At 41.1% G+C, this 25,829-nt stretch overlaps 1 protein-coding gene across 1 annotated transcript in view; it reads right to left on the bottom strand.

Moving 5' to 3' along the window:
• Positions 1-20,956, bottom strand: part of CDCA7 (cell division cycle associated 7) — a 36,920-nt gene extending 15,964 nt beyond the window's left edge. Inside the window, exon 1 of the mRNA XM_043488213.1 lies at positions 20,792-20,956. The gene's annotated coding sequence lies outside the window, so the exon portion shown is untranslated. The remainder of the gene's footprint in view (positions 1-20,791) is intronic.
• Positions 20,957-25,829: the final 4,873 nt, after the last annotated feature.

Raw genomic sequence — 25,829 nt, 5'->3', positions numbered from 1 at the left:
CTCCATGAGCTGTGTGAACTATAAACTAAACAGGGACGGGGGAGCAAGAGTGAGATACCTAGGAGCCCCTAAAGGAGAAAATGATGTTTTGGACTAGGGTGACTGTGGGACGAGGGAGAAGTGGTCAGATTTCAGGATATATCATTTTGAAGGTAGAGCTAACTGGACCAGAGGAATGGATTGTTCATTTATAGTAGCATCACTCCAAATCTTTGTTGTGTATCATAGTAAGATATTACAAACAATCTAAATGGCCCTCAGAAAGGAAATGGAGACAGGAACAGTGGTATATTCATACAACAGAATTTGAACAGTGTTCAAAGGAATGGCATAGCTTACGTGCATCAGTGTAGGTAAATCTTAATGTTGAATGGAAAAGCAAATTGCAAACATTTTGGTAAAGGATACCCCTTATGCAAATTTTAAAAACACAAAACATACATAAACTGTGAAAGTATATAAAGACATGAGCAATTAGAATAGGTAGAGGTGGAGAAGGCAATGGCACCCGACTCCAGTACTCTTGCCTGGAAAATCCCATGGACTGGGGAGCCTGGTAGGCTGCAGTCCATGGGGTCGTTAAGTGTCGGACATGACTGAGCGACTTCACTTTCACTTTTCACTTTCATGCATTGGAGAAGGAAATGGCAATCCACTCCAGTGTTCTTGCCTGGAGAATCCCAGGAACGGGGGAGCCTGGTGGGCTGCCGTCTATGGGGTTGCACAGAGTCAGACAAAAAAAAAGAAACAAACAAACAAAAAAAAAAAAGAATAGGTAGAGGTTAACTCTACGGAGGGAAAGATGGAGGACAGAGGGGAGGATGAGGTTTTCCACTCTATCACTAATGCTTTCTTTAAAAATAAACGGTATGGGGACTTCCCAGGTGATCCAGTGGCTAAGACTGCGTGCTCAGGGGTTCGATCCTTGGTCACGGAGCTTATTCCATGTGCCACAAGTAAAGATCCCATGTGCCACAACTAAGACCTGGGAAAGCCAAATAATTAAATAAATATATTAAAAAATAATAAATGGTACTAAGAAAAAATGGCAACGTGTTCAGTGTGAGTAGTAGATACATGAGTGTCTTATAATTTCACTTTTTGTGGGCTTTTCTGTGTCTGAAACATGATAAAAAATTTTTTTTAAATTTGAGACAGTTGTCCTGTCAATCAAGACATATATTGTAGTGTTAAATATGCAGTCCTGGGATTTCCTTGATGGTCCAGTAGTTAGGAATCCACCTTCCAAGGCAGAGGACCTGGGGGGAGGGGTGGTTTTGACCCGTTGTGGGGTAGGGGAAACAAAGTTCCCACAGGGTAACTAACCCAATGCACCACAACTGGAGAAGCCTGCCCACAGCAAAGACCCAACACAGCCCAAAATATATGTGTGTATATATATACACGCAGTGTCCTATAAAAGGGAATGCCAGCTAGTGTTGTAATTTTAGCTACTTCATAAAGGTTTTAAGTCACTATGTTAATCATATACTGGTAAAATGTTCATTTTGAATGAAAGACACAAATGAGTAAGAATGGAAATTCAATGAGCAGAGATGACGAGGCCACTGGCCAGAGCAACAGATAGTAGGCACATACCTGACATTGCATAAGCACATGACATATACAGACAGTATCTGATCTAAGGGCTGTAAATACAGCAGGTCCTCAGTAACTGCTTATTACCAACTAGAATGATTGTGGGAGGAATTTTAAATCTGTGAAACATTCTAAAATACCAATCTCCTGTAACAGAGCTTTGAACTCCTCAGGCTGTTATGAACTTTCGGGATGGTTGTATGCTGTCTCATAGCTTTTATTCACTTTGCACAAAGAATTTCATTTCCTATTAAGTTGGGTACTTGACCCTGAGGACCTGAGCACTCAGCACCTGTAGAATAACGAGATGAATTAAGTCAATCTCAACCTTGAGATGCTTGGTTTTAGGACAGAGTGCAAAAATTAATAAGAGGTATCCCTTTTAGATGGATTTCAAAACAAAGCTAATGTCCCAGTAGGCCTGCTGCTCTAGTCCCACCCACCTTTCCTCCTTTCAAGCAAGGTAACTTGAACCCAAGCTGCTCTGTAAATGAGAATCCCTCAATAGCCACCACACACGTGGGGACAAAGGGCTGGGAGAGTTGTCACTGTGTTTGTGGATATAGACAGGTTGCAGTCTGTCAGCTGACAAATCTCTATTTTAAATAACCCCCAATTATTGATTTACTTGCCCAGTGCCTGCTTTCAGGATGCACAAAGGCAAGAAACCAAAAAGCTCTAAAGTTACCCTTCTGTTGCCAGAAAACACTGTGCATGAGGGCCTAGCCCATGACCACCCTGGCTCAGTCAAATTCATAAATCCTACACCTCCAAACTGTATTGGTATGTTTGCTTTTAATCATATGTCAACACCATTTTAAATAGGTCAGTTTACTGACATCTGATGCCTGATGCGAGAATGGAAGATGGAAACGTGAATGCAAATCTCGCCATTTTTCGCAAGAGGAAATATTTTGGTTTTTCATGGATAAGCATTATCTATTGTGAAATACTTGATTGCTAGTGTTAAGGCACCATTAAACACTGAATGAGATAAAGTCAAGTTTTAATTACTGAATCAGTCAGTTTCAACATTACAGAAGCTGAATTATAACTATAACTCTGCCTACATTTTTATGATCCAAACTTCCTTCTAACTTGTTCTCCTTCCAGAACTTTTAAAAAAATGTGTACTTAGCAAGGTTTCTGTTGTTTTTACTCAAGAGTTTTTGGTTTGTTTTTAATTTTGATCATCCCACCACCACCACTGGAGGGCTTCCATGGTGGCTCAGACGGTAAGGAACATGCTTGCAGTGTGTGAGACCAGGGTTCGATTCCTGGTTTGGGAAGATCCCCTGGAGAAAGGAGTGGCTACCTACTCCAATGTTCTTGCCTGGAAAATTCAATGGACAAAGGAGCCTCGTGGGCTGCAGTCCATTGGGTTGCAAAGAGTCAGACACAGCTGAGTGACTAACACTTTAGCACTTTCCCACCACCGGAAACAACTAGGGAGTACCCAAAAAAAAGGCGTGAAAAGTTTCTTTTCTCTGTTCGCTGCATAGACAGCTTATTGTAAACTGTCCTACTTGTGAATTTTCCAGGGCATTGATTTCTTCTTCAGATCGGTTCCTCTTAAGCAACTCTGTGGAAAGAGAATTGTAGAGAGAGGAAGTTTGACTATTAGCTAAAAGGAGACTTGAGGATTGACTATAGATTGGTTCAAAGCTCAAGATACCGGTCAGGACCCCAGGGAAGAGCCTAATCTGCACATTAATCTATACAACTCAAAACCAGTCCACCAGCAGACCTCGAAAAGTTAAACATAGAATTACCACATGATCCATCAATTCCATTCCTAGGTATATGCCCAAAGAATTGAAGCAGGAACTCAAAGATAAACTTGTACACCCACGCTTGCAGCAGTGTTATTAACAATAGCCAGAAGGTGTTAAGCACACAATGTCCATCAACAGATGAATGGATAGAAAAAAAAAATGTGCATATACATACAATGGAATGTTAATTAGCCTTAAAATGAATGAAATTCTGATACATAGATGAACCTAAAAAGCACTGTTAACTGAAATAAGCCAGATACACAAAATGACAAATATTACAAAAAATGTAGAATAGAAAAATTCAGAAAGTAGAATAGAGGTTACCAGGGACTGAAGGGAAGGAGGAAAATGACTCCTTAACACATAGAGTTTCTGTTTGGGACAATGAAAAAGTTCTGGAAATGAATAGTGCTAATGGTCGCGCAACATTTTAAGTGCACTTAACACCACTGAATTGCACACTTTCAAATGGTTAAAATGATAAATTTCATGTACATTTGACCACATTTTTTAAAAATAACAACAACAAACAGCTCACCAAAAATCTGGATTCCATAAGGACTCATGGGGTCAGGTTAAAGGTGTTCGAAGTGAGAAGGAAAACCACATTCCCACCCTATCCTCTCCCAGATTTCTAGAGAAGAAATTACTGCGGAAAATGTGATGGAACTATTAATAATCCAAAAAGTCATTGTAGTTCACAGTTCTTTTTTGCTGTAATATTAATAGATTCGTTTGGGGAAAATTCCCAGGTGGTTCAGTTGTTAGGACTCAGAGCTAACACTGCAGGGGGCACAGGTTCCATTCTTGGTTGGGGAATTAAGATCCTATAGGGTGTGTGACAGTAAAAAAAAGTTGCAATTTTTTAAAATAAAAAGAGTTTTCACGATCATGACTCATAATATCCATAATTCACAAACATGTCCTCCCTTCATGGGCCACCAGGAGTAAACAAGGAAAAAACAATCAGCATTGTCAGTCTGGCTCAGGTATACAGAGATCCAGCCTTGAGAGAACCAGCTTGGTGTGAAAGGAAATGACTGACAGATACTCAAGCTAGGCTGGGAATCTCCTGGACCACTTAGATTTTTGGTTCAAAGAGACGTTTTGGAGTGGGACACAGTAATTCCATTTAATGGTCTTTAAACAGGCTGATGAAACTTGTGCCTCCTGAGGGTGTAACTCAGAATGGACTGCTCCCTTTGACGTTTAATGAAAGAATTTTCTAAAGGGAGGAAGGGGTGTCTTTTCCTGTTTCAGCAAGACCAGCATCTGCAAGTACAAGTGCCATCAAACGTCCACATTAATGACTAAGGGGATGATGAGGTGGTGTTAGTAGGACTAGGAAGGAGCCTTACTACATAGGACTGCCAGGCAATGCAGCAGAAAACAGGTACCAACAGGTGCAATATAGACCATCAACCACAGGAACCCACTGGGCTAGAATTTGGAAAGGCCTAAGGAGTTTAGGTTGTATCCTGAAAGCAATAGAGTTTTGAGCAAAAGAACAAACAAAACAGTAAAATTTGAACTTTAGAAAAATCACTCTGGTTCCAGAATAAAGAATGCACAAGAGGGACTTCCTGGTGGTCCAGTGGCTAAAACTCCACACTCCCAATGCAGGGGACCCCAGTTTGATCCCTGGTTAGGGAACTATATCCCACATGCCACAACTAAGACCCAGCACAGTCAAATAAATAATCAATTAAAATATATGTATAAAAAAATAATGCACAGGAAGGGGGCAAGGAAGCTGGATGCTGGGGAAACAGGAAACTATCCCAGCTATCCAGGACACAAAATGAGGGCTAAATTAATATTGTTCTGGTGAGACAGAGGGAGGGATGAGTATAAAACAGAATGTTAAGAGATATTTAGAAGGTCAGAGAGAACAAGAATGTAACCAGCGGGAGAGAAGCATAAAATGGTAGGATTAAAAAAGAGATTTTGAGTGCTGTCATCAAAAGAGAGTAAATCCCATTGGGGTCCTCAAAAAAAAACAAGTCAATAAGCTACACCCATAATGCTCTGTAAATTTGGAGATATATTTTGAAAGCTACGTAAAAAGTTAAAAACCATGATTATAATACCAGTAATCAAATAGCAGGTAAATGTAAAAGTGCAGGGACTTCTGTGATGGTCCAGTGGCTAAGACTCTGTGCTCCTAATGCAGGGGGCCCAGGTTTGACCTCTGGTCAGGGCACTAGATCCCACATGCCTAACCTTAAGAATTTGCATGCTGAAACTAAGACCCAGTACCACCAAATAAATCATTTTTTTAAAAAGTAAAAATGCAACATTGTTCTCCATTGGAATTACATGGTTCCTAGGCTTATAAAAAAATATAAGAAAGATCACACATTAGCGTCCTCACTCTGTCTATAGGTATCCAGTATGTACCCAGCACTGTACTCATCAGTATTAACTTTAAGGCAGGAAACTGGGGGTCTGGTTTTCTTGGAGCAAGGGTCATGGTTAACTGAACTTGTCTCTGTAGTTACTTTATTTCTTAGAAATCTATTTTTTTAATTTCCTCATTAATTAATAGATATGTATATACTTAATATAATTGCATTAATACATTCATATACTTTAATATGTATGATCAAATTGCCAACATCCATTGGATCATAGAAAAAGCAAGAGAATTCCAGAAAAACATCTACTTCTGCTTCCTTGACAACACTAAAGCCTTTGACTGTGTGAATCACAACGAACTGTGGAAAATTCTTTTTTTTTTGGAAAATTCTTAACAAGATGGGAATACTAGACCACCTTATCTACCTCCTAAGAAATCTGTATGCAGGTCAAGAAGCAATAGTTAGAAATGGACATGGAACAAGAGACTGGTTCCAAATTGGGAAAGGAGTACATCAAGGCTGTATACTGTTACCCTGTTTATTTAACTTATATGCAGAGTACATCATGAGAAATGTCGGGCTGGATGAAGCACAAGCTGGAATCAAGACTGCCGGGAGAAATATCAATAACCTCAGATATGCAGATGACACCACCCTTATGGCAGAAAGCGAGGAAGAACTAAAGAGCCTCTTGATGAAGGTGAAAGAGGAGAGTGAAAAAGCTGGCTTAAAACTCAACATTCAAAAAACTAAGATCATGGTGTCCAGTCCCATCTGCTGCTGCTGCTACTGCAAAGTCACTTCAGAGTGTCCAACTCTGTGCGACCCCATAGATGGCAGCCCACCAGGCTCCTCTATCCCTGGGATTCTCTAGGCAAGAATACTGGTGTGGGTTGCCATTTCCTTCTCCAGTGCATGCATTCATGCTAAGTCGCTTCATGGCTGACTTTGTGCAACCCCATGGAAACAGCCCACTAGGCTCCTCCGTCCACAGGATTCTCTAGGAAAGAACACTGGAGTGGGTTGCCATTTCCTTTTCCAATCCAGTCCCATCACTTCATGGCAAATAGATGGGGAAACAATGGAAACAGTGAAAGACTTTATTTTCTTGGGCTCCAAAATCAATGCAGATGGTGACTACAGCCATGAAATTAAAAGATGCTTGTTCCTGGGAAGAAAAGCTATGACCAACCTAGAGAGCATATCGAAAAGCAGAGACATAACTTTGTTGACAAAGGTCCATCTAGTCAAAACTTTGGTTTTTCCTGTAGTCATGTATGGATGTGAGAGTTGGACTATAAAGAAAGCTGAACGCCGAAGAACTGATGCTTTTGAACTGTGGTGTTGGAGAAGACTCTTGAGAGTCCCTTGGACAGCAAGGAGATCAAACCAGTCAATCCTAAAGGAAATCAGTCCTCAATGTTCATTGGAAGGACTGATGCTGAAGCTGGATCTCCGATACTTTGGTCACCTGATGTGAAGAACTGACTCATAGGAAAATACCCTGATGCTGGGAAAGATTGAAGACAGGAGGAGAAGGGGACGACAGAAGATGAGATGGTTGGATGGCATCACCGACTCAATGGACATGAGTTTGAGCAAGCTCTGGGAGTTAGTGTTGGACAGGGAAGCCTGGCATGCTTCAGTCCATGGGGTCACAAAGAATTGGACTCGATTGAGCAAGTGAACTGAACTGATACTTTAATAAGTAGTTAAATAGGATCTAAATAGTATCAGCGACGCTGATGGTGGTAAAAGGTACCATTCATTCCATGTGCTAATGTGCTACGTGCTCGGTCACTTTGTGGTGTCTGACCCTTTGTGATCCTGTGGATTGTAGCCCACCAGGCTCCTCTGTCCATGGGATTTTTTAAGTCAAGAATACTGGAGTGGATTGCCATGCCCTCCTCCAGGGGATCTTCCTAACCCAGGGTTGAACCTGCGTCTCCTGCGCCTCATGCATTGCAGGCAGATTCTTTACCTTTGAGACACAGGGGGCTGTATTTAATAAAATGGCAGGAAGGGATTGCAGCAGAACTAGAGATAGGATGCTTAGTGCCAGGAGGTTGTGCACGCTTACGACTGAGAAGCAGCTTTGATACTGCCCCATATTTTCTCTAGATACAATAGTTAGGTATGATTTTAGGAGCTTTATTTTAGCAATGGAAATGTGATTTTAACTAGAAAAGTATTATCTGAATCATGTTGGCCTGGGCATCTTTGGAACTATAGAGTGGGAAAAGTTATGCACTTGGCAGGAACTCAGTAATAATAAAGAAAATGTATTGTGCACTGATTATATGCCAGATGTGTACTCATTTAATCCTCACACCAATCCTGTAAGGCAGGCTTGGTTCATTTTCTCTATTTTATAGACAAAATACAAAAACTGAGAGAGATTAACTTGCACAAGGACATAGAATACGTGGAGAGTGGCAGAGCTATTTCAATTTAGACTGAGTTCACACTCTTTCCTGTTGTATTGTACCAAACATCACCTGAATAACCAGCCCCATGTGGCTAAGCACCACATTTGATACCAGGTGATAATGTTCCCCTGCTCCCAATCAGATTAGACACTTGAGATAGGGGCCACTGATCTCTTACTACCTTAGTGGTCCAATGGTCACTTTCTTTCTCTTAACTTAGTCACTCCTTGTTAATACCAGAAGATAACACTGGCTAGTGGTGAAATAGAAAGCAAATAAATGATGCTCTGAATCCAAGGCAGACTAAGGACTACTGTAAGCTAATGTCACAAGGAAGCAGAAGAGACCAAATGGCCAGTAAGAAAACGGGGTTGCAGACTTCCCTCGTGGTCCAATGGTTGAGAATCCACCTGCCATTGCAAGGGGCATGGGTTCGATCCCTGGTCTGGGAGGATTTCACATGCCATGGGGCAACTGAACCCATGTGCCACAGCTACTTCACTTATGCTCTGCAGCAAGAGAAGCCAGCACAATGAGAAGTCTGAGCACCTCAACTGCACAGCAGGCCCCACTTGCCACAACTAGAGAAAGCCTGTGCAGCAAGGAAGACCTACTGTACCCAGAAAATTTAAAAAAAATTTTTTTAATAAAATAAAATTTAAAGAAAAGAAAAGAAGATTGCTTAGGGCAGCATGAAGAATTATCCAAACTTCCAAATTTTAGAAACTATAAAAACTGGCTGCTATTAGTTCAGTCTGCTACAACAAAGATACCATAGACTGGATGACTTTAACAACAAATATTTACTTCTCATAGTTCTGGAGACTGGGAAATGCACAATCAAGGTGCCTGGCAAGAGCATGCTTTCTGATTTGAGATGGACTTCTTCTTGCTATCCTAACAGGGGAGAGCAGAGATAGAGAAGCAATTTCTCTCATTATCTCTTCTTCTAAGGGCACTAAGCCTATTCATGAGGGCTCTACCCCCATGACCTCATTCCTTCCAGAAGGCCCCACCTCCACATACTGTTTCACTGGAGATTGAACATCAACACATGAATTTCCCAACATATGGGACACAAACATTCAGTCCATAACATTGGCTTTATAAGTTCCTAAGTGGAAACTGGTAAAGAATGGTTATTCTAGTTACTGTCTTTGATGAGTCTGAAAGATCTAGTCTAGTTTGTCACCAGAGTTGTAATGGTAGTCTAATCTCTAGGGTAAGAGTTTGGTCAAGCTGTGTCTCTCTGGACTCCTCTTTTTCAGATTAGAGCCTGGAATGCTAGGTATGCTGCTGTATGGTTATCCTGCGGCTGCTGTAAAAAATGATCACAAACTGTGGCTTAAAACAATAGAAATGTATTCTCTCAGCTTTGGAGGCCAGAAGTCTGAAATCAAGGTATCAAGAGGACTGTGCTCCCTCCAGAAGTTCTAGGAGCGAGTCTGTGTTCCTTGCCTCTTGCAGTTTTGGGCTGCTGTCCTCACTCTTTGGCTTACGGTTGCTCACCTCCATCTTTGCATGACCTTCTCCCCTGTGTCTATGACTCCTCCTCTCGTGTCTCTTATAAGGACAGTTGTCATTGGGATCAGGGCCTATTTGGGTAATCCAGGATGGTCTCATCTCAAGATCCTTAATTTAGATTACATCTGTAATTTCCAAATAAGGTAACATTTACAGGGCTTGGGTATCAGGAAAAGGACAGAATTATAGTTGGGAGATTTCAGTGCTCCTCACTCAGTGAGTGATAAAATTAACCAGAAAATCAGCAAGGGTACAGAAGAACTCAACACCACCGACCAACAGAACCTAGTCAACATTCATATAACACTCCATCCAGCAACAGCATGATACACATTCTTTTAAAGTGTCCAGAGAAACCAAACCATATCCTGGGTCATAAAACAAACTTTGAAATGAAAAAGAATGTGAATTATAGAAAGTGTATTATATAACTATGATGGAGTCAAACTAGAAACAAATAACAGAACTCTGGGCTTCGCTGGTGGCTCAGTGGTAAAGAATCTGCCTGCCAATGCAGGAGACGTGGGTTCCATCCCTGATCCGGGAAGATCCCACATGGCCAGCCGCTAAGCCCATGCACCACAACTATCGAGCCTTGGATTCTAGCTGCAACTGCTGAGCCCAAGTGCTGCAACTGCTGAAACACACACGCCCTAGAGCCCAGAGAAGCTACTGCAATGAGAAGCCTGTGCACCACAATAGACAGTAGCCCCTGGAGAAAAGCCCATGCAGCAACAGAGACCCGCAGGGCCAAAAATAAATAAATAAAATTATTTTTTTTTAAAAAGAGTCATAAAGAGGTAGCCTCAAATTCTGCGCGTAAGTTCTGCCCAAGTCTTTGGCTAATTCCTAAACTACATGTGCATGAGAGATCCAAGAAGTTCATCTATGGCTTTAAAAACTAAACTGAGATTTCAGCTGCTACCAACTGCAGGGGAGTCTTGAGTGTGGAGTTTGCAGTAGGCCTAGTTAAGTGAAGTCACTCAGTTGTGTCCAACTCTTTGCGACCCCATGGACTGTATGTAGCCTACCAGGCTTCTCCGTCCATGGGATTTTCCAGGCAAGAATACTGGAGTGGGTTACCATTTCCTTCTCCAGGAGATCTTCCTGACCCAGGGATTGAACCCAGGTCTCCCGCAGTGTAGGCAGACGCTTTACCATCTGAGCCACCAGGGAAGTCCAGACCTAGTTAACCTCCCGTCAAAACAAATAAGACTCTTTGGAAAAACAGAACAGAATCCAGAGTTTCTACAGTGATTATTTATGTTTTGAATAAAACCCCAATCGCTTCTTGGCCTTTTGGCTAAGATCAAATGAATAAAACCCCAAATCACTAGACAAAGGGGGACGCTCTCCTGACTCATACGTAATCAATGCAGACTAACTTCAAGATTCTGCAGATACTGAAGTTAGCAAAGAAAGATTACAAAACAGTTATTAGGACTAAGCTTACTTTCCTTTATGTCCTTAAACAAATAAGAGCTATCAGTAAAGAAAGCAAAAGTATAAAAATAGAACCAAATGGAAGTTCTAGATTTGAAATATAACATAAATAAAATATCTAATGGATAGACTTAAAAGAATATAGGTTATGATGTCATAATAAGTGAACATAAAGAGAGATAATTAGAAATTATCCAGTCTAAAGAACACAGAGGATAAAAGATTGGGGCGGGGGAGAAAAGAACAGAAAAGGGACTTAGTGACTTATGGGAATAATATAAAAAGTTCTAATATATGAGTAATTGGAGTCCTAGAAGGAAAGCACAGAGAATGAGGCAGGAAAAAAAATAGTTGAAGGAATAATAGCTGAAATTTTCCCAAATTTATAGATTCAAGAAGCTCGGCAAATCCTAAGCAGAACAAATACAAAGAAAACCACACCTGTGATATCCTTTGTAAATTTTCAGAAAACCAAAGATGAAGAGAAAAACAGTTAAAAAATATATATTATATACAAGAAAATACAAATGACCACTGACTTCTCTTCAAAAGTATTTGTGTTTCCAAACACAGCATAATTGTGTTTTAGCATAATTCAATTTTAGCACAGTACCAACTAGAAAAGACAGAGTAAAGATGTCCATGACACAAGGCCCTTAACAGAATTATCAGGAATTTTTTCTTCAGTCCATCCTTCAAAGTAGATCAAAGAACCAGTTACTCCACAGTGAAATGACTAAAAGCCTAGTTAAGAAAATAAAATTTTGCCTTCATTGTATAAATACAAATAAGCACTAGGTAGTCATACCAATCCTTAAAAAGCCAGGGTAGAAAACTGGTAGCAGAGTTTAGAAAAAGGAGAGCTGATTAAATTAGATCATCATCCTGACAGCCCCTTTTTCTAATCTCTAATCAATGCTGCCTCCCTGGGGGTTTATTTTCTTCATATTCTTTGGATAACAAAGGTATTACTTTTCAGGTACTATGGACCTGATCTAGGACTAGAGTTAGATGACTTAAAAATGAAAATTTTGTAACTCTCCTCAGGATCAAGATCAACATAGGAAAAAAAAAAAGAAAGGAAATAACAGACATTTCTGAAATTGAAATTTCATCAGAGACATTCAAACAAATCAACTTATAGATGTATTTTAAAACTACCTTCAAAATGTTTGGAAATAGAAAGCAAAAATCAAATAAAAAACTTTTATCAAAAGTGGAATTGAAGAGGTTATACTGATTCTTACAGAATTTAATAACGTATTAGGATAAAAACATCTTAGAGAACCAAAGATAGAACTTCTTAGAATGGCTGTATTCTCAACAAGCTTTTACATTAAAGTTACAAAAACTAGTTCTAACAATGGCACTGGATGAAGGTCTTAAGCCTTTGAATTCTCTAATCTCTATTCCCTGTCCTGACTTCTCTTCCTCACTCTTGATTTACATTCACCACTGTCTCAGGGTCAGAGGAAGTATGTTACTGAAAAGCATCTTTCTAACTTCAATATTCCCAGCACTGTTATTTCATGTTTTGCCATAACTGTATAACCCTGCTACTATTAGTGCTAATTAGTTTTCTTTACATGGACTCACACTTATTTTACTTGTATAGAACTTAAAATTATAGCTATAATTGGAAAAGCAGTATAATTGGCTGTCAATAAAATGATAGATGGATAAAGTATGAAACATGATTACTAAGTTCTAAATAGATTTTATTGTCTCCTAAAGTCTGAGACATGATCTCTTGGACAGAACAAAAAGTGATGTTAAAAACAGTATTAAACTGAGGTGTTCTCATTGATAATAAGAAAGACTTTTAAAGGATTAAGAGAACTGATAGTTATAGTGTTGATAATGGCAGAGTAACCACCACCGGAATAACTCACACTGCTAACAGTTATAAACTGTGGACAAAATGTAATCAACTATTTGAAGATACTGGAGAGGGGCCACAGCAGGCGAAAACTGGAGGGGCCTTCAAGCCTTAAAAAGGAGAACTACATTCACTAGATGAAATATACTCATACAGGATGTTCCCATGTCTAGGCTGCATGGGGCAGCTAGACCTGAAGCAGATATCTGCAGTTTTATTGGCTTGTGGTGTCAGGGCTAAAAAGCTAACAGAGGAACTAAAATTGAATAATAAAAAACATGATCTCCCAAACAGAAGGATAGAAAGGAGAAATAAAGGAATAAAAAATAGTTGAGACACAGAGAAAATAGCAAAAACAGTGGAACTGAATTGAACACACCAGGAATTACAGCAAATGTAAATGAATCTAACAAACCAATTGAAAGACTGGAATTGTCTGACTAAGTAAAAAAAGGAAGACCTAACTACGTGCTATCAACAAGAGATGCAAACTGCCCTGGTGGCACAGTGGATGCAAATCTGCCTGTCAGTGCGGGGGACGTGGGTTCGATCCCTGGTCTGGGAGGATTCCATGTGCTGTGGAGCAACTCGGCCCAAGAGCCACAACAGCCAAGGCTGAGTGCTGCAGCTGCTGAAGCCCATGCATGAAGCCTGTGCTTCAGGAGAGAGGCCACCACAGTGAGCGGCCCCTGCACCACAATGAAAAGTGGGCTGCACACACCACAGCTGGAGGAAGCCCGAGTGCAGGGGTGAAGACCCAGGACACCAAAAATAAACAAGTATCAAAAAAAAAAAGACCCACCTTAATACAGGACAAATTAGATTTCAAAACAACATGTATTACCAAAGATACAGAGGAATATTTTATAATGATAAAGGGATTGTTTCACCAGGAAGACATGTAATTCTGAAATGTATGAACCCTAATAGCAGGACTTCAAAACATTAAAGAAAAATCTGACAGAGCTAAAGAGAGAAATAGAGAAACTCACAATCATAGTCAGAGATTGTAATATCCCCATCTCAGAAATGGATAGAATTAGACCAACACACAACCACACTCAAAAAACTAGGATGTGAAGAATATGAAAAAACATCATCAAGTAACTTCACCTAATTACATAATTAACATTTATAAAACATGTTATCCAGCAACTATGGAGTAGCGGAATACATGTTCTTTTCAAGTGAAAATGGAATGTTTATCACGATACACATTATTTTAGGTCATGAATTCATAATTCCCAATGAACTTCAAAAGAAATTGCCATTTTACCTAATCTATTCCCTGACCACAAATAATTCAGTTAGAAATCAACAACATTGAGATAACTAGAGAAGTCTCAGATATTTGGAAATTGAACTGCGCACATATAAATAATCCATGAGTCAAAGAAATCACAAAGGAAAAAATACTTTGGACAATGATGAAGAAAGTACAATGCTTATTGTACTTATCCCCTTATTGTATTGTTATCCCCTGCTTTTCAAAAGTTTGCTTTATAACCACTTTGCTTTTACCTGTTTATCACACTAGAAAGAAAGCCAAAGAGGATTTTCACTTTTTACCAAAAAAAGATGAAAAATGACAATAACATTCAGCACGTACTTTGCAGCCAGCCACCAACCACCATTATAAAGGTGGCGAGCAACTGGAAGCAGCTAAAGTGACCCTACCCACCTTCTTCCCCGGGAACAACAGTCAGCACCTCAGCAACAAACCGCCAAATTTGAACTCTGTGCTGTATCTCAGCTTATTTTGTGCATCTTAGCAAGATGTGTCCTAAGGTAATTGCTTCTTCACACCATTTCAGGTTGTGAAACATTTCATAGGAATGCTCTACTTTCAGATAGTGAAGGGAAAACCTATATTAGAACAGGTAAAATGAAACAATGGCAATAGAAATTAGAATGAATGGTGATTGCCTGTGAAACGCGGGGATTACCTGAAACATGGCACTCAGGCATGACATGTTCTTAAGTTAGGAAAGGTTTGACTTTATCCGAATGTTTTTCAGGAACAGATCATCTGAGCCCATGGTCAGTAGTGCCATCATCTCCTGTGACTCCCAGTATTATATGGCCAAAACTTTTCCTCTGAACTTGAAACTCGTATGTCATTTTGAATATAACATATCATAATAGATCTCTGATTCCCTCTTCAAAAGCCACTCATCTCCAAATCTTTCCACTTCAGTAAACAGCATCATCTACTCCGTTGCCCAAGCTAAAAATAAAGTGTTATTCCTGATTTCTCTGTATCCCTTATTTCTCACATCTACTGTGTCACCAAATACTGTTGCTTCTACTTCCACACAAACATCACAAGCCCATCCACTTCTATGCACTGCCACTGCGACTGTTTCTTGTCTAAACTCTTGTCTAAAATCCCTCTGGATACTCCAGTGACTTCCTCAATTATATGTCTACATAGAATCAGAGCAGTTTTTTAGAAAATAACTTGGATCATTCTCCAGTTTAAAAATCCTTCCAGGGACTTGCCTGGTGGTTCAGTGGCTAAGATGCTGAGATCCCAAAACAGGGAGTCTGGGCTTGATCCCTGGTAAGGGAAAGTGTTAGTTGCTCAGTCTGACTCTTTGAGTCCACAACTGAGCAACTAACACTTTCCCTGACCAAGGATCAAACCCAGACCCCCTGCACTGGGAGCTCAGAGTCTTGGGGAACTAGATCCCAAATGCCGAAACTAAGAGCTGGTGTTAGCCAAGAAAAAAAGAAAAAGAAAATCCTTCATTAGCTTTCCCTTCCTCCAGTCCTGCCTACCTCCTCCATCTCATCCTAAACCAGTGACCGCTGTGCTCAAACGTGATCCAGCTACAGGAAACTCAGATTCATAACCATCTCAAAGTCTTTGCACAGGCTATTTTGTCTGCTTAAAAGGATCTTTGTACTCTAATTCCTTTTCTGTCTTCAAGTCTAAATTCAAATGTCACCTCCCTTGAGCCTGTATTACATTCAGAGGACTGTCCTCCACCCTATTATATTCTCAGGACCCTTTTGTCTTCACAGCCCCTCTCAGAATCTCAAGTTTTCACGGTTACTTGTTTACAGTCTGTCTCACTCACTGCTCCCAACATACACACGCACGCACTCATGAACACATGCATGTGCCCACCCAAATCCAAAACCTACCTAGAATGTAAAGTCTGGGAGAACAAAGATCCCATCTGTCTTATTCATGGTCCTCATCTTAGTACCATGGCTGGTACAGCGGTTCAGAATGTATCTCCCACTTTGGCAGTTATTTTGAATTAAAGGCACTGGAGAAACAGCCAGTTCAAGAAGGGCACTCTCACCTTCCTTTGTCCCCCTACTAAGCAGGAGATAAATCTCCCATGTGATAAACAACAGGAATGAAATAATGCCATTTGCAGCAACATAGATATACCTAGATCTAGATCATCATACTAAGCGGAGTCAGAAAGAGAAAGACAAATACCAAATATCATTTATATGTGGAATCTAAAATAAGACACAAATGAACATATCTATAAAACGGAAACAGACTCAGACATGGAGAATAGACTTGTGGTTGCCCAAGGGGGTGGGGGAGAGAAGGACTGGGAGCTTGAAATTTGCAGATGCAAACTAGTATAGAGAATGGATAAACAAGAGCCTACAGTATAGAACAGGGAACTATATTTAATATCCTGTGATAAACCAGAATGCAAGAGAATATGAAAAAGAATGTAAATATAACTGAGTCACTTTGCTCTACAGCAGAAATTAAAAAAAAAAAAACTCCCTTGTGAAAGGTGCCCGCAGTGTACCTGGAATAGACATCCTCACCACCAGATACAGGGAATTTAGGGCTGAAAAGCCTGGATAAACAAATCTTGTTACTTCCTCACCATTTATTGCTTCCAGCCCAAACCCCTTTGTCTTATCAATTCTTCACAAATTTATTGTTTCTTTGTCTAAAACTTATAAAAGCATCCTGCTCTGGTCATGTCTTTCTATCTCTTATCTTTGTGGGGCTTTTGTACAGGAATGGAATGAAATTTTCCTCTTGTTAATCTTTTAATTACAGGGGTTGGGAAGACCCCCTGGAGGATTCCAGTATTCGTGGGCTTCCCTGGTGGCTGAGACAGTAAAGGATCCTCCTGCAAGGTGGAAGACCTGGACCTTCCTGGGGCTGGGAAGATCCTGGAGTGAGGGCACGGCAACCCACCCCAGTATTCTTGCCTAGAGAATCCCCTATGGACAGAGGAGCCTGGTGGGCTAGTCCATGAGATTGCAGAAGTTGGACACAACTGAACGACTGACCACAGCACTCATTCAGGAACCTAGAAGGGTAGAGGCAAAATTGTTTTTCCTCCTCTACAGTGACATAAAGTGAATATTGAATGAAATAAGATAATGCCTGGGGATGCCAGGACAGCCAACTGAGAAGTTTCTTGGTTAAAGTACATAGAACATCTCTATTCTGACAGTCTCCTTTTTCTTAACACCTAGCAAGGCTTCTTTTCTTTCAGTGAGAAAGAGGCTACATTTGTCACTTTCATTTCTGACAAGTGTAAAAAAGAAGAATCACCCCACACAGCCTGGGAGGAAAAAATAAGTCTCCGGACTATTTTTTTAGGCTATGTTTAGGCTTTTTTAGGCTCCTATAGATAGGGAGGTGGGCTTCCCAGGTGGCTTAGTGGTAAAGAATGCCAGTGCAGGAGATGCATCCATGGCTTCGATCCCTGGGTTGGGAAGATCCCCTGGAGGAGGAAATGGTAACCCACTCCAGTATTCTTGCTTGGAGAATCCCATGGACAGAGGAGTCTGATGGGCTACCGCCTGTGGAGTGGCAGAGTCGGACACAACTCAGCGACTGAGCACACACATGGCAGATAGGGAGAAGAAAGTAAATGATGAGTACAGAATGAAGGAGACTATGGAGTGGCTGAATCCTCTCCCTGCCTCTTATCCCACTGCCACCAACCCCCCACCCAACGACCCACACAGCTTCTTTCTGGTCAGCGGGTGACTTGAACACACACACACACAGCCATGTCGTTCCCCTACTTGCAATTCCTTAATGGCTTTCAATCTACCACTGAATAAATATTCAAGAATTTCACCCCGACTCAGTTACTGATTGGTTTTTATCTGCTTGTCCTTTCATGTGACAGCCTGTTTTTCACTTCTTAAAACTCCAGCATCCACCATGTACTCTTATCTCTTGGCCCAAGACTGGCTACGGAATGTGGCATATTTCCTAAGGAACCTACATAGCCCCCTTTACAGGCAGTCTTTCTCACTTCCTCTGCCCACACTGAAGATGCCAGTGTTCCTGGGGCTCGTTCGAGGTGCCCCACATACTCTGAGATCACATCCAACAGGCTTGTCTCTTTTCTCTCCTTTCCTCCTCTACTCACCCCTCTTTGGGCCAAGTCTTTAGAGTTATAAGAAAGACTTCCCTGGTGGTCCAGTGGTTAGGACTCTGCAGTCTCAATACAGGGGGACCAGGTTCAATCCCTAGTCAGGGAACTAGATCCCACACGCCACAAAGAACAGTTCTCCTGCTGCAACTAAAGATGCCATGTGCTGCGACTAAGACACAGCACAAAGAAATAAATGCGTTTTTTTAAAGGCAAATCATTTCAGAGGCAGAGTAAAGGTAAATGTCACCTGAGAGCAATGTATTTGTTTATCCCCTTTCTCCCTACAAGCTGGGACACCCTAGAATTGGCCGAGGCTTCTGTCATTGCAGGGCAGCCCAGCTATAAACATCTCCCTCTGCCCCTAGTTTTCTCACTTGGCCCCAAGCTAATTCCTGTTCTCAGAAAGTGTGCCAGAAATAGCAGACAGTGGGAAACAATAGGTACTCTTGGTCTTAAGTGGTTTATTTGCATTTTGAAAAAGCTTCCTTCCTAGGAAATACCTGCCTCAAAGAGCTTTTGTTTTACAAAGAAATATCCTCAGAAAGGTCATTTTCTATCCAGCTTTCTAGACTTTTTTCTGAGCCCCCATCAAGACTCGTTTCATTTCCCACTCCCCTCCCCCCCGAGTCATTAAGATCCTTGAGAATGGGGATTTAGTGTTGCCAATGCCTAGAGTGAGAAAGGCACGGAGTTTCATTTTTTTTGTGCAAACTCTAAAGGGATTGGTAGAGGTTGCCTGGAGCTCAGAGAAGGACCATGATCCTGGGGAGATGGAGAACGTCAGCCCCCTAGTTTCAGAGCCTCCTAAGAATTATTGGGGCCCAGGGTAGGCTGCCCTCAAATGTGCCTCAAAGGCATATTGATGATTTTGGATTAAAGTTGCTTAAGAAATGGCCAACACAAGAGGGACACTCTGACCCTCCTCTCTTTCTCCCTGAAAGCAGGAAATAAATCTCTCCGGTGAAAGGTAGATTTCCTGCATCTGGAGGTAAAACACCCTTACCGCCAAAGATAGGGAATTCAGGCCTAGATGCCTGTTTACACAAACCTTGTTACCTCTTTAAGTTTCTACCCCAAGCCCAAATTCTGTGTTGATTCTTCACTAATTGGGCGCCTAAGTTTCTTTGTCCTGCCAGTTCCTCACAAGTTTGTTTCTTTCTCTAAAAGGTATAAAAGCTGCCCACTTTGGCCACTCCTTAGGTTCCATGAGCACTTCATGCACCTGGATTAAAATATGCTCCTTTTTCTCCTAACCTGTTTTGTGTTAATTTGATTATTAGCCCAGTTATAAGAACCAAGAGGAGTAGAGGGGGAAATTTCCCCCTCCCCACAGAATGAAATGAATTAATGGTCACAATGGTTCCACTAACATCCTTCATCCTGGAGGGGAGATGTCTGGGTTTCTTGGGGACCAACAATCACTCTGTAGACCTCAGGCTTTTCTGGGGGAACTCTCGCTTCCCTCCATCCTCTACAGGAATGACTTAGTGAAGCTCTCAGCTCTCAGGCCTGGCCCCTCATCACGACCACCTGGCCAACTCCGGTGTTGGCAGATGACACCCACCCGCTTCCCACACCCCACCTACCATAATTGAGGAGTTATGTGAATTTTCCTACCTCTCCGTGGCTGATTTCAGCTCATTTGTCTCCAACTTTGATGCAAAAGCCTTTCAGACTCCCCCCACCTCAGCCTTCAATTTTACTGTCCCTTTGGGCTACTTATTTCAACTTCCAGGTGACCCAGGGTTTGCCATTATTCCCAGGAATTTTAACGCCCTTGCAAATGACAGACTTCCTCAATCAAATTCTCCCAATCTCCAAACTCTTCTCACACCTCAGCACAGCTCCATTTGCAGAATGGTCAGCTTTAATAATTTGACTCACCACTCTCCTGTCCTGTCCCATCTTTCCAGCTTTCTCACTTGTTTATTTCCACAAGGCCTACCACATATTTTATCAAGCCTGCCCTCTGGCACATTGGTCACGCAGAGATCTCATCTCTAGCCCAGATCTTCAGTTCATTGCTTTCACTCTTTCACCACTAGTCTCAGCGCTTCACCCCCTGGGGCAGCTGCCCTATACTCTTTAGGCCTCCTCTGGCAGCTGAACAACGTTGTGAAAGATTATAGGATCATGAAGACTATAATTTTAAATGTATGATGTCTAGTTTAAGCTGGGTTTTCAATGCCCTTGTTGTTCAGTCGCTAAGTCGTGTCTGACTCTTTGCAACCCCATAGACTGCGGCACACCAGGCTTCCCTGTCCTCCACTATCAACGCGCTTACGTTAATGCTTTTTTAGGATTCCAAGTCTGTGCCTTCGTTAAATCCCACCATGGCTTAAAGCTGAATCACTCACTCTTCTCATCACACCTTTTGCTCTACACTTACCTTTTTTGGCCAAGGATTCCACCTCCTACTTCAGTCAGAAAAAAGAAGCAGTTTCTTGCCTAGGTCCCACCAACAAACACCTCTGCAGTTTCATCTGTTCTCAATTTACCTCCCTTTCTTCTCTTGTTCAAGATTATTTTTCCCTGTCTCTGGTTTTGATCAGTGTTCTCAGAGTGTGGTTCCCAACCCTTAGCTTTAGCCAAGGTCTGGGAACAAGTTAAAAATGCAAATAATTGTTGGCCCCACCCCAGACTTGCCAAATCATTCACTCTAGGGATGGGCCCAGCAGCCTGTTTTAACCAGCCCTCCAGGCTAGTCTGAGGCAACTGAAGGATCTGCTCTTCCTATTGTTTGCATTCTCTTGTTTGCATTAATATTTCCTCTGGGAATTTATTCTGTTAAAAAAGATGCTACAGGCCCCAAAAGGAGTTGCTTGAGCAAACCAAGACTCGGCAACTAACCTGATAGCAGTTTTAGCTCTCCCAGGAATGTAATCTTTAACCAGTCTAGAATTGCCTGGTCAGCACTAATGGTGTAATCCACCCAGTAGACCCCTACCATCCCCTCTCAGAAGGTAACCTTGCCTGAAACAATGCACTCTTTCTTTATCTCTCTCCCTTTTCTACCCTTTTGTGCAGTCTTCCATTCTGTACAGCCCCTCAGAGCTCCTCTGAGGGAGGATGCTGCCCGATTCATGAACTGTGAAATAAAGCCAATTAGGTCTTTATATTTACTCAGTTGAATTTTGTTTCTTAACAGTTCCAAGGAAATAATCTAAAATCAGGCCATGATTTTATACTCAGAGGTGTTCATTACAGTATTATTTATAACTGGGAAATAGTAGAAACACCCAAAGTCCATGATGGGGGCTTCGCTTGTGGCTCAGCTGGTTAAAAATCTGCCTGCAATGCGGGAGACCTGGGTTTGATCCTTTGGTTGGGAAGATCCCCTGGAGAAGGGAATGGCCAAAGTCCATGATGGAATAGTTATTAAGGAAAGACAATGTCATATAAGCAACAACTAAAGGATATTTATCAAGTTATTTTTTATTATATAGGGAAATAATTATGTTCTAATATTAAATTTAAAAATTTTAAAGGAAATACGAAGTTGTTTAAAGGCTGGTTTACATCCTGACTTCAAATACCAGCAATTAGCCACTTCCCCTTCCCCCCACTCCACTAAACCCACAGTAACAAGGGTTTAAAGTGTTTGGTTGGTTTTTCTTTCTTTTTTTTTTTCTGATTGAAGGATAATTGCTTTACAATGTGGTGTTGGTTTCTGCCATGCAACAATCAGCCAGAAGTATATGTACATTCCCTCCCTCCTGAGCCTCCCTCCTACCCCACCCTCATCCCGCCCCTCTAGGTCACCACAGAGCGCTGGCTGGAGCCCCTGTGTTAGATAGCAGCTTCCCACTCACTATATATTTTACACACAGTGGTGTATATATGTCAATGCTGCTTTCTCAGTTTGTCCCATCTTCCCCTGCTCTGTCCACAAGTCTGTTCTCTATATCTGCATCTTTATTCCTGCCCTGCAAATAGGTTCATCAGTACCATTTTTCTGGATTCCATATATATGCATTAATATATGATACTTGTTTTTCTCTGTCTAACTTACCCATTCTTTATAGCAGGTTCTAGGTTCATCCACCTCAGTTCAACTGATTCACATTCATTCCCTTTTATGACTGAGTAATATTTCATTGTATATTTGTACCACAACTTCTTTATCCATGTCTATCAATGGCATCTAAGTTGCTTCCATGTCCTGGCTATTGTACATAGTGCTGCAATGAACATTGGGATACATGTGTCTTTTTAAATTAAAACAGAAAGCCACAAGATCAAAGAAATTAGGGAGGAAAGAAAAGGGACAACATTTTAGAAGCTGGTAAAGAAAGGGTAGGATGATCTTAAGAAAAGGGTTCCTCTTACAGGGAAGGATTCCCCAAAGACTCAGAAACTGGCAACATTGTAATATCTTCCTGAAAAGCGCTACAAGTGAGCTACAAACAGAAGGAAAGGTTGCAATTCAGTGTAAGAAGCAGTTGAAGCCCCAGGCTCCTCCCCAACTGGTACCCCCAAATGGCTACCTCTCCCCTGAGACAAAGGTTTATCATTTGCAGAGATTAATATAAAGGGCCACTGAAGTAAGGGACTCTACCCTGAAAACTGGTGATTAATAACCATTCACATGTTGAAGATCAAAGCCCCCCACTTCTATCTCAAATTGGTTCCCAGACCAGGTAGTCAGAACATCAAAAGATTACTGTTAATTAAGGAAAACCACTTATCTCAAGGAATTTACTGCTTTTCTGTATATGGGAAAATGCAAAGTCTGGGTTCTTTGGGATTCTTCCTTTGATATGCACCTCAGCTATCTGGGGCAGCATCCTGTATTTTCTCACCCTGAGACTCCACCTGGTGCACTGTGAGGGATGGTTGCAGTGCCTGACTGTTAGGGGGGCATCCTGCCTCCATTCTGAGTTCCCTCAGAGCTTACCTTCCCAGCAGCTGTACTATGATGACTTGATGGCTGCAACATCCTCTGTTTACTGATATGGCAGGCAGTGTTTTTCACTCACAGTCACTTAATACAGACTCATGCATGTAGGCAGTTTCCATTCTGATGGACTGATGGAATTGCAAATGTCCGTGGAGTGTATTTCACGTCTACAGTATTGATCACATATTAATAGCTACTTACTCCATGCCAGGCTCTCACTGTTTAACTTATGGGATAGGATAGGTGTTATTATTCTCTAATTAAACTGTTGAGGAGTCTGAAACACAGTGAGGTTAAGTAGCTTGTCACACAGCTTGAAGACGGTGAGTTGGAATTTGAGCTGAAACAGTCTAATTTGAGAGGCCTCTGGCTTTAGCCTTAAAAGTTTTAGACATACAGACTTAGAAGATAACTGTGTTTTTTTTTTTTTTTTAAAGACTTAGAAGTCTTGAGGAACCTGAAAATGAAAACTACCCAAGAAGTATTTTATCAACTTAATTATTTGGAGAGGGAGAAAATCTTTAGGTGGTTAGATGGTTAATAAATTATAAGAGTAAGCAGAGCAAAAGCTATTCAAGAATTAGCAGTAACATTTATGATTCAGCAGTCACTATAAGCAGCTGAATTAAATACAGATTTTAGATACCTAAATATCTATCTTATGTAAATCATATAGATGTATAAAATAGTATAGTCTTAAGAGGTATTAATACATGCATCTTTATCATTTCAACACCAAAGGAATGCAGGCTGGTTCCCTTTCACTGGTGAGGCTATGTAGAAGGAGCTGCCTTTTGGAGATATTCAAACTTAGGAAAGTGAAAGACTTAGGAGATAGTGGATAGGACAGGGACCATGTGCTGTTTTGTCTACAGAGAATTATAAGAATGGCTTCCAGGTGTTGAATGCTAGCTCTTGCGAGGCACTGTTTGGAATTTTACATTCATTCCTAACCATCGTGATATTCTTGTGAACATAGTGATTCACAAGAACTACATTCTTGTGAAATTATGATCCTTGTATCCATCTTATATATTGGGGATGTGTATCCAACATTGTACAGCTCCTAAACTAAAACTGAGGGCTACCTCTGTTCCAGAGATGGACTCATCAGCTCACATCTGATGGAACAAGGGCCCAGAGACCATCTTCGGTAGCAGTGGAATCAATTTGTACTGTTTTGTTGATTGCCTGTTAAAAATGCTTATCTGGAATTAAGGGTGCAGACAGCAAATTGGTCTCATCATGGATAATTCGTGTGATTCCTTCAGAGCCCAGTGAGATACAGAAAGATCCCACTGGGCTGAGAAGATAGAAAACTCTCTCTGGTAGGCTTATCTAAAGATATTAGATTATTTATTTATTTTTAACCCATATCTTCATTTTTAGAAAGGATTGTATTATTCATTTCTGTTTATTTTTGACTGTGCTGGGTCTCCGCCGCTGCATGTGGGCTTTCTCTAGTTGTGGCAAGTGAGGGCTACTGTCTAGCTGCGGTGCTCAGGCTTCTCATCGAGATGGCTTTTCTTGTCGTAGAGCACAGGCTCCAGGCGCGCAGACTCAGTAGTTGTGGGTCACGGGCCTAGTTGCTCCATAGCCTGGGGATCCTCCTAGACCAGGGATTGAACTTATGTCTCCTGCACTAGCTGGCAGATTCTTAATCACGAGACCACCAAGGAAACCCCATATCTTCCCTTTTTCGATCAATTATTTTTTAAAATTGAAGTATAGTTGATTTACAATGTTGTGTTAGTTTCAGGTGTATGGCAGAGTGATTTAGTTATTTATATATATATATATATATATATACTTCCCATGGGGGGGCTTCCCTGGTGGCTCAGTGGTAAAGAACTCGCTTGCCAACATATACTTCCCAGGTGGTCTGTGTAGTGGTAAAGAACCTGCTTGCCAATGGAGGAAGCATAAGGGACATGGGTTCGATCCCTGAGTCCAGAAGATCCCCTGGAGGAGGGCATGGCAACCCACTCCAGTATTCTTGCCTGGAGAATCCCATGGACAGAGGAGCCTGGCAGGCTACAGCTCATAGTGTCCAACAGAGTTGGACACGACTGAAGCGACTTAGCACATACATATGTATGTGTGTATGTGTATGTGTGTGTGTGTTTTCTTTTTCAGGTTCTTTTTCTGTATGGGTTATTACAAAATATTAAGTACAGTTCCCTGTGCTATACAGTAAGTAGTCCTTCTTCATGTTTTATATTTAGTAATGTGCATATGCTAAAGATACTAGATTATAATAAGTACATTTTCAACTAAAAAAGTACAAGTAATTTTTGAAGTATTGTATAAATAAGCAAAACGAAGATAAAATATAAAGCACCTGCTATTGGGGAGGGAGGTGGGAGGGAGGTTCAGGATGGGGAACACATGTATACCCATGGCTGATTCATGTCCATGTATGGCAGAAACCACTACAATATTGTAAAGTAATTAGCCTCCAATTAAATAAATTAATTTAAAATAAAAAAAGCACCTGCTATCTAAAATCACCCAGTGACAAAGTTAA

This window comes from Cervus canadensis, chromosome 15 (genome assembly GCF_019320065.1).
Source record: "Cervus canadensis isolate Bull #8, Minnesota chromosome 15, ASM1932006v1, whole genome shotgun sequence".
NCBI lineage: Eukaryota > Metazoa > Chordata > Mammalia > Artiodactyla > Cervidae > Cervus > Cervus canadensis.
Note: the sequence above shows the minus strand (reverse complement) of the source record. Positions and strands in the feature narration are given on the sequence as shown.